Source organism: Adiantum capillus-veneris, chromosome 29 (assembly GCF_014529385.1).
Source record: "Adiantum capillus-veneris isolate H3 chromosome 29, ASM1452938v2, whole genome shotgun sequence".
Classification (NCBI taxonomy): Eukaryota; Viridiplantae; Streptophyta; class Polypodiopsida; order Polypodiales; family Pteridaceae; genus Adiantum; species Adiantum capillus-veneris.
This window is the reverse complement of record NC_140959.1, coordinates 84293470-84303842: the sequence shown is the minus strand read 5'-3', so window position 1 is coordinate 84303842 and position 10373 is coordinate 84293470.

Below are 10373 nucleotides of genomic sequence, written 5' to 3'. Positions count from 1 at the left end.
AGAGAAAAACCGGGGCTAGTGTATTTTAAACGGCTAAAATCCTAAGATCCCGGTTAGATTTTGAGCTTGCCTTGAAAAAAATCGGGAAAATTTCACAAGTTTTAGTGTAATTACCGGCAAAAGCTTCAAATTTTGATCTAAAAACCGGAAGAATTTCAAGTTTGCCCTTATTTTCTTCGGTTAGGAAAAATGTATTTTTCTAGCCCTGGTTCAATTTAGGTCTTGTATCTACTCTCTTGAAGGATGTATCCATGAGTGTCACAATTGCATTGTGTATTTTTGTTGTTCCAGTAATGAGATTTCATTTTGCAATGACTTGAAAGTGTGGAATATAAGAAACATCTCATCAAAGACTCAAATTTTATTCAACAATTTTTATCAAACACCTACCCAACTCACGTTGCCTTCATTGATGCACAATCTCCTAAATTTTACAATGCAAAAATTGTGTTCGGACTTTGATGTGCATTCACAAGAAGTTCTGGACAAATTCTCACAATCATGAGCTTCTGCGAGGGAGGCACCACATACCTAGCTAGGTAGACCGCCGGCCCGGTGGGATATATATCCCTCTCTCTCTCTCTCTCTCTCTATATATATATATATATATATATATAAGAATATATATTGATAAACCATTAAACGCATCCTTATGACTCAATGCCAAAAAGGTCAAAATTTGTACAGTGCTCACTGAATTTAATGGTTGAATCTTTAAACCTTTTGTTGTCAATTACGTCAAAATTGGCCTCAAAATTATTACATAAGTAATCAACCACAAATAGCTTCTACTAGCTTTTGCTAGCCTTGTTTCACTTGTTCATCATGAATAAGAACACACCAAGAAAACTCTATTTGCCCTTTACTCCTCAAATCCATCTTCATTATACAACCTGAATAAGTTGCAATTTGAAGCTGGTTTCCACATTCTTTAAAGACAAGGTTCCACACAAACTAGCTTGCATGTGTTAACCATCCGCGCCAAGAGTGTCTCCTTGAGCTCCATGCTTGTGCGCTCACGTCTGCCTCAAGCTCTGCAATAGTGAACAACACCTGCATATTTCCATCCCTTGCCCTTCTCTCTCTTTATTTTAAATTTTCTTTTTATAGAAAACTAAGCTTCTAGCGCACCTCATTTAAAAAAACATGTGAACCTCTACATTGTCTTCATGAAGACCATACAAGTCTTCACTATTCTAGTCAAGCCGCTTCAAAGCGTAAATTTGTATGTGTGGGCATATATGAATCTCAAAGAGCAACACCATAGACAAACAAGCTCAAAGAGCAATCCCCATAGAAAAATGTTAAAAAACCATGTATTTTTATGTGCTCCTTCCACAAGAAGACTTATAAATTTTCTCGTGCAAGAAAACAGAGTCTTTTTCAATGTTTTTCATACAATGCATAACATCATGAGCTTTTGTGAGGGAGGCAACGCATACCTAGCTAGGTACGATTTGGGGGCAGGGGACCACCGGGGGGCCGGTGGTCCCCTGCCCCCAAATCGTACCTAGCTAGGTATGCATTGCCTCCCTCACAAAAGCTCCCCCGGTGGTCCCCTGCCCCCAAATCGTACCTAGCTAGGTATGCGTTGCCTCCCTCACAAAAGCTCATGATGTTCAGGTAAGTCACAATGTGGGAATTATTGTGAGAATTTGTTCAAAACTTCTTGTGAATTCTTGGCAACCCCTGTCTAAACAAGGGATTGCGCCTAGTTTTTGCGTTGGTCCCCTTGCAGCTGAATCACTTGCCCAAGCTCCAAGTCATTCATCACATTGCCGTTGAAGCAAAATTCTTTCCTCAAATTCTTCAAAATCTTGTTATGGATAAAGCTCTTACCTATCCCTTGCATTGTAGCCAAGCACTTGCACCGATTTCTTTGTTGCACGCAAATGTGCATCTCCGCATGCTCAAGGAGTCGCGCATTCAAATCAGACCGTCCTTCAACTGGAACCGCCACGTCTCTAATCCCTCCCGAGTCTCACCTTGACCAGCTCTTTCTCAAGGGTCACTAGAACTTAGGAGGCTATCCGTGTCTTCACTCAAAAGAGTGCGGCAACTACAAAATAATTCCTGGAATGGTACACGCCGGGAAGTACCTTCACCAAAAGCCATCGAGAAGGGATATATATATAAGTCAATCAATGAGATGGCTTATCAACTCAAGCTGCCCAACCATTGGCTCATACAGAATGCTTTTCATGTGAGTCTACTTAAGCCCTACAAAGAAGAGCCACCAAGTAAACCAATTATTGAAGACCCTCCCAAAATCGAAGACCAAGAAGAGGTGCTACAACCTGAAGCTATCCTTCGGCATGAAGACAAGGTACTACAACATGGTAAGATTATCCAACGGTATCTTATTAAGTTCAAAAATTATCATTTTGAAGATGCTAGATGGATGCAAGGAATACAGCTTAAGGATAGTATGAACCTTGTCAATGCTTACAATGCTATATTAGTGTAAGCAAATGTATATGTTTCTTTTTAATGACCAATGTTTTTGTCTTATAAGATTAATTCTCTTTCTATTGTGCACAAACTTAAGTAGTATGCATGCTTAGAATCATGTTTGCGATGACGACGTCTCTCAAACACCAAGTAGCATTTGTCACTCTACTTGGGAGAATGAAATGGACTTAAGAGCAAATATGCTTGCGATAGCTACATCTCACAAGCACCAAATGGATTAGTCATCCATCTTGGAATGATGTCGTAGGGTAAAAAGGGATCCTCTATCCGCTAAGAAACATTGACTAATGACTAAGGCTTTATCTCTTCTGCCTCATAGTCGAGAACAACTATGATTTCAAGAGAGAGGTAATGCCATAAAATCTAATATCTAACCAATCCAAATGATTTTTTCATATTAAACTGGTCATTTATTGTGGAAGAATAAACAGGAACAAGCGTTAGAATATAGATAGGTGCTTACAGATCTATCTCAACACGGAGCCAATGGTAAAGGGGTCCAAATGAGAGATGGTATGTCAAAGAGCAAGGCTAGATAATGGAGCTTAAAGACCTTAGGGTTAGCTTCATTAAATGCCTCCAAAGGTTAGTGTTAAAAGTCCTTTGACCTTAGGCAAGCTAGGGTTGTGCTTGAGGTGGAAACACGGCCCAAGCTTGAGGTGCTTGTCGTGCTTGCTGACTAAGGTACTTGAGGTGCTTGTCGTTCTTGTTGACTAAGATGTTTGAGGTGCTTAATGACTAAGGTGCTAAGGTGCTCCATGACTAAGGTGCTTGAGGGGTTAAGGTGTTCAAAAAGTCAATGCATATCCCTACACGGGGGGGGGGGAGGTGGCGAGCCCTCATTGTAGGAGCTAGAGACACACACACACCCTCACACAAGGCAAGCTTGGTACAAAAAAAGCATCTAGGACACTTTTCAAGCTCCTCTTCATGTTTCCCTCATGGTATGTCTAAAGCCTATTGGTTGGCCTCCCAAGAGGTCCAATGATAATTTAGTTAATTCAATTAATTGTTTATGCATTTATCAAGTCCTCTCTCTCTCAAACGGGAAAGGGGGACACTTGTCCCAAGGCTACTCTTATTGCTTGATATGCACTAAGCATGTGATTGGCCAGGCCTGAGGAGGTCCAATCAAGTGCAAGATAGTGCTAGAAGAGGGGGTCAACCAAAGCAAGGAGGCTCCTAGATTGGGGGGTACACTCTCCCACACACACACACACACACTCATTGTGTGAGTTGCAAAGTGCAAGAGCTCTATCTCCTTCTCCAAGCTTGTAGAGAAGCTGAGAGCCTACACCAACACTCAACCAAGAGCCATACTTCAATGCTTAAGCTTGTTATCTTCTTCATTTTCATTACTATGCTATTATGTATGCTAAGCAAGAAGAGTGATGATAAGTGAGGAACTATTTCTTTCTCCTCTGAATGTTTCTTCTTCCTCTTTCCTATCCTCATTCCCCGCTAGTTATCTCCACCTTTGAAGGTGTTTGAGGCCTTGGGACAGAGGCCAGGGATGGTTAATGCTTTTTACAAAGTCTATGTTATGCTCGTGATGCGTGAAGCTTTCCATCTTCATTGCATCACCTAGGTCACAAGGAACACAAAGATTGTATTGTACCAAGTCTCTCCTGATGGGAGAATCTATAATACCAAAGCCTATTGGTGGGGGGATCGGCTCCACATAAATCAGGTCCTCAATTGTTGTCAAGTTCTCTAAAGTCTCTGTTGCAAAAGTATTGTTCATGCCAAGTTAATCAAGTATTATGGTTATGTTGCTACCGCTAATTAAGTTCATTCTCTATGTTCTCAAAGTAGTCTCACAAAAATGCTCAATCTAATTCTCTTAATTCCGTTATTCTCAAAGTTCATAGGCCATTTCCATTACAACAACTTTTTGCGACAATACTTCGAGAACGAGGTTATGGCTATGAGAGCCCTTGTTGTAGACTATGGGAGCTCAAAGCTACCACATACATCCAAGGGACTGCTCTCAAGATTCAATGGAGAGCATACTCACATTTGGGGGGGTAGGTTCATTGCCAACCTCTCAAGTGAGAGAGGGGCAGCTCTCATATAGCTTGCAGGAAGAGGGGGCGCTAGAAGCAAGAGAGTGTGTGAGAGAGAAAGAGTGAGTCTTGCATGGATAAGTGTGCCAAATGTCACACGTAATTTATAACTTAAAAACTATTCAACTTTTGATCTTAAAAGTTCACCAGGAAATTAATAAAATGTGTAATTAACTCACAATTGGTCACATGAATGCTACTCTCCCTAGCACAATGCCATACCGGCACTACTCTTGCATCAGCTATTCGCACTTGTCCGATCGTTTGGCTTGGACACAAATAATTAACCTTTAATTTAATTAGCTTACCCTAAGGCCTTATTAAAAATAATCTGAACCTTAGGATCACTATTCTAAGGACCCCATCCCATTCTTGTGCTCGCACTAACGTGGGTGATTTTAAGAGCCTAAAATTCTCAGGATACTGTCTACCCCTTTTGAAGGCCTGATTTTCCAATCACTATGGCTTCAGGGTCTTTTTTTGTTAAGGTCTCCCAGAGGTGCTCTTGCCTACGTTTAGACGCACCTAAGGACCTAGATGTAAAAAGAAATATCTGACGATTTGAGTGCTGACGAGGAGGGCAGGACTTCCTTAATTCTTGCCTCTAAGGAATAGGTCAGTCTTGAAGAACCTAATTTTCCATGTTCTTTGGACCCACTTGCATATTTTCCCTGCGAGGCCTTTAATAGTTGGGCAATCCATGAATAGGTGGGCCAGATCTTCTCTAGCAATCCTGCACCCCAAGCATCGATCTGACCCAATCCCTCTCTCCTGAATCTTCACCCCCGTTGGTAGAGCACCCCAAATTACCTTCCATAGAAAGACCTTCATGTGTTGCGGAACCTTTGGCTTCCATATGTACTCCACTACTTGCTCCCACCTTTCCTCCGGCCATTGATTTTTCCATAGCTTGTTTAGGGGGCTAGAACAATTCTTCTTATGCATCATTGTCTGATAAATGATTTTAGGATGGGGTTTCCCTAATAGACTACTTCCGGGCCATTTCCAGGCATTCCAGTCAAACACCGAATCACAGATTGGCATCACTAAATTGTCAAGCTCCTTCATCACTTTGTGGACCAGCAAGACCTCCAAGCTATTGAGTTGGTACTGGATAACCAGAAGGTCGATGGTTTTCCAACTCTTGTTGCCATTGTCCCAAAAGTGTCCAAGCCGCTTCAGACCCTTATTATTCAGTTTCCTGGCTATCTCAATCCAATAGGGAGTTTGTGGCAGACCTACAACTTTGGACAGTCAGGGGGACCAATGCAAAATGGAGTTCTTGAAGTATCTGACTTCTTCCCCCCACTTTAAGACTCCTGCTGCTCTCTTGCATTTTCTTACCGATTCTCCTGAGCTACCTCTCAATCTTAAGGTAGCCCACTCCGAGGCTAACAATTTGTCATGAACCTCCACCTCTCTCCACTTTCCAACATCCGAGCCAAGTTTAGATGTTTCTATCATATCTCTGGCCATGACAGCCCAAACTTGATCCTGTTTAGCCAAGGAGACAACAAACTTGGCGCAACAAGCTTCTGCATGGGCAACAAGGTTGAGAATTCCGAGGCCTCCTTGATTCACCGGTCGAGCAACTAATTCCCACCGGGCCATGGCTTGGAGTATTTCGTGTTGTTTTTCCATAAAAACCTTTTTACTGGTTTTAAGAACTCTTTCCAGTGACACTTAGCCATCTTGAGAAGCGAGCTAGTAAGGCAATGTAAGGAATCATAAAGGCATTCATCACTTTTATCCGACTTGGGAAAGGGAGAAGAGCATACTCTCACCTACTCATTTTTGTTTTTATTTTCTCAAGCACCCACTCAAATCTTTGCTTGTGAGTCACGTCCACCCCCAAGGGGGCTCCCAGATGCCTGAATATATTCCCTTTTGTGACAATCTCCCGCGACCACACAGAAGGGTCAAATGAGTCGTTTTCCAATAGGGAGATCAGCCTTGACTTCTCTATATTACACTGGGACCCCGAAGCTTTTGAGAATATTTGCACAATCTCCGGAGCTTTTCTGATGACCTGGGAGCACGCCTTCAAGAAGAGGAGAGAATTGTCTGCAAAAAGTTTTGCTAGGAGTTGACTATTTCCTGGCAAAGCGAGTCCTTGCAACTCCCCTCGTTTCGCACTAGATTCGAGCGTCGTGATTAAAGGGTGTGATCCTATGGCAAAAAGTAGGGGGGCCAGAGGGCATCCCTGCTTGATAGACCTTTTGACCTCAAAAGAGCCCACAATTCTATCGTTGAATAGGAGCTCTGTCTGGCTTCCAGCCCCCAGTAGGCGTACCAACCAGACATAGGCGAGGCCCAAAGCCCAGAGCTTCCATGACGGCTTCTATATATGTCCATGTTATTCTGTCATAAGCCTTGTCCAGCAGGTCCAATTGCAGCAGAATGCACTCCTGCTTTGTGACAGTTGCGTATTCGATGCCCACCATTGCTGCCAAGATGTTATCGTAAATGGACCTTCCTTTTATGAACCCATGTTGACGGGGAGAGAGATCTTGGTTAGTAAGGGGGCCAGTCTAAGGGATACTGCTTTAGCTATAATTTTGTAGGCCACCGACATCATTCTTATAGGGCGCCAATGTTTCAGTTGAGAACAACAGATCTGTTTTGGGATGGGTTTGATAAGCCCTCTCTTTACACTTACCTCCAACGACCCTTCAACCATGGCTTTATTGGTCAATCTTGTGATTGGGGCCTTGAGATCATCCCAAAATTCTCTATAGAATTCCATCGTCATCCCATCCCAACCAAAGGACTTTTCCTTGCCAAGGGCTTGCAATGCTAGTGAACATTCGTCTTCGGAGAATGCCCGTTCCAAGCAATTAGCTTCTGAGTGGGGAATTTCCTTCTTGACACTCTGCAGTAAGGTCCCTCTAGCGTCTTCCACTTCTTGGGACCGGATCTCTGGCCGTCCAATGATTTGACTAAGATAGCTCAACATCAGACCAGCCATCTCATCCTGGTTATGAACTACTGCCCCTTTCTCATCATAGAGCGAGCGGACATGGCCTCGGCTCTTCTTGATTTTTAAAGCCCTAAAAAACTGAGTTTGATTGGATGCTTCAGGTTGAAGGACAGTCTCCTTCGAGAGAAGCCTTGCCTTTCTGATATCTTCTAACTGCTCATTAGCAAGGTTAGATTTGGTTTCGAGTGCTCCTCCTCAGTAGCATGCCCATTGGCTTTTATGGAGGTAAGCACTTGGACCTCCGCTGTAAGATGCAGAAGGTGTACCTCCCTAGCTTTCTTGAACCGGGGGCCCGAGGTTTTGATTGCTTTCTGGATTCTCCGAGCAAATAGTTCCCACGCATTGTGTTTGTTGAGGTCGACATCTTTTTTGAGCTTACCCAGTGCTTTCTTGGTTAGATTCCTGAAGAGAGGGTCTTTGAATAGGTGTGCCCCTGTTACTAACAGTTTTTTCCCACCTCTTGGGGTCTCCTCCTCCCCTTTATTCTACTTAAAATGTATGTGCAGAGGAATATGATCCGAAAGACTTTTTGTTGGGACTACCTTCATCTCCATCAACGACGGTATCCAGGCAGCTTGGTGTGAGCAATAGCATCTGTCCAGCCTTGAGGCAATGCAGGCATACTGGAGGCTTGTGTAGGTGAAACCAGGCGTGCTGTTCCATGGGCCGACTTCCCATAAGTTGATCATCGCCCACTTTTCGCACAAACTTTTCCATTTAGACCTTTTCGAACCAACCAACATACTGGAGGATCATGTTCTATCCATGCTCTTTTCTACCATATTGAAGTCGCCAACCCACAACCATTCGCCTTCAATAGGAGTATCTCTAAGATGCATCCACAATTTAACTCTTTCTTTTGCATTGCAAGGGCATCCCTATAAAGGGATGCCCTTCCCATCTGATTCTAATCCCCAAGATTTTGCCGGATGGCTGGTTAAGAACCACCTTCGGCTCCAATTCTCTATCCGCAATGCTGAGGACGCCATTGAAACCGTTACTTCCTTCTCCATAGAATAACAGTTTCTTTCCTAGCACCTGTTTTCTCTTGGTATGTGCATCTAAGTGGTGTTCTTGGATGGCCCAGAAGTTGACTGTCTTCTCCTTTTTTACTTCCTCCCAGAAAAGGGTACTCTTCTTAAGGGTTTTCAACCCCTTTACGTTCCAAGATTGGATAGTCGGAGACTCCATCATTATTGGGATAGAGGAACAAATTCTTCAGCTAAATTTATAATTCTTAAGCCTATAGTTTTTGATTCTTAAGCCTATAGTTTTTGAGAGGCCATTTCACTCCAACCCTCAATTTCAAGGTTGACCACTCACTAATTTTATTTTTTAAAATCCTTTGAAGGGTGTTTGTGTGTATGTGTATGTGTGTGTGTGTGTGTGTGTGTGTGTGTGAGAGAGAGAGAGAGAGAGAGAGAGAGAGAGAGAGAGAGAGAGACCCATTTCCTCAATGTGTGTGAATATAAGAAACAAAGTTGATATGCCATTCCCCGAGGTGTTGGCGCATTGCAAGAAGGCTTTCCACATTTGCATTGCATTATTGAAGTACATTGAGCTCGCCAATTTAGCGGTAGGAGTCCAACAATTTGTCATGGATATCATGCACGCATTGTGTGTGTGTGTGTGTGTGTGTGTGTGTGTGTGTGTGTGTGTGTGTGTGTGTGTGTGAGAGAGAGAGAGAGAGAGAGAGAGAGAGAGAGCACCATTCACTACAGCCAGTGTGAGTGTGTGTGTGTGTGTGTGTTTATGAGAGAGAGAGAGAGAGAGAGAGAGAGAGAGAGAGAGAACACTAACCTCTCCTTGGCTAGAGAGAGAGAGAGAGAGAGAGAGAGGGTAAGAGGGATCTCACACCGGCACTGGAGAGAGGGCAGGGAGAATAAGCATTGGTTTTACAATGAGCAATCGACAAAGCGACAATCGACGAAATCCACAATCAGGAATCAAAAATAAAAAATCAACATCGACATCTACAAAATTGAGAATTGACAAAATTAAGAATTGATGCAATTTGGAAAGTTTAATCTGACAAATCCAAGGAAAAAGATCTGCAAGCCCAAGCTAGGAGCAGACTTCAACAAACGGCAAATGTGGATTACGAGAGAGAATTGTGACAATTCTCAGCTATTTTTGAAGGTTTTTACGCTAGATTTCTTTGAGCTTTGTCAGTGCTCTTGCCTTTTGGTTGACTTGGAATTCAAATGTGAATCTCAAAATTTGTAAGTGGGATTGCACTAAATCTAGGTTTTCTAGAGCGTATAAAGGCAAATTAAAATTTTTGAGAAATCTCAAAATTTTGTGAGGGTGGTTATACTAAATCCAGTTGAGGCATAGTGATTTCTCCTAAAAATTTAGAAAACTTGCATATGAGAAATTTTAGGGACAACTTGATTATATTTGAAGGCTTTTACACCCAATTTCGCTATACTTTGTAGGTTTCCTCACCTTCAAATCTATAATTCAGAGATAAATTTCAAAATCCACAGGTGGGATAACACTAAATTAAGGATTTTTCAAGCATTTGGCTATATTGTACCTTTTCTCAAACATTTTAGAGGCAAATTTACTATATTTGAAGGTTTTGCACTAAACTTCTCTGCACTTTGTAGATTCTCTAAGCATTAAATTATGTTCTCTAATCTTTGTGGTTTTTTAAAATGCTCTTAAGAGCTTGATTTGAATTAACTTTAAAAGAATACATGCAGACCTTGGCATATCCTTTGCACAGGTGTCTCCAACCAATACAACATATGCACATTGTGACCCAAAAATACCCGAACATTTTTGTAAGTACACTATATTTCTATCAAGGACCTATCTTCTTCTTCTCGGCAAAGCATCTTCCTCCTACT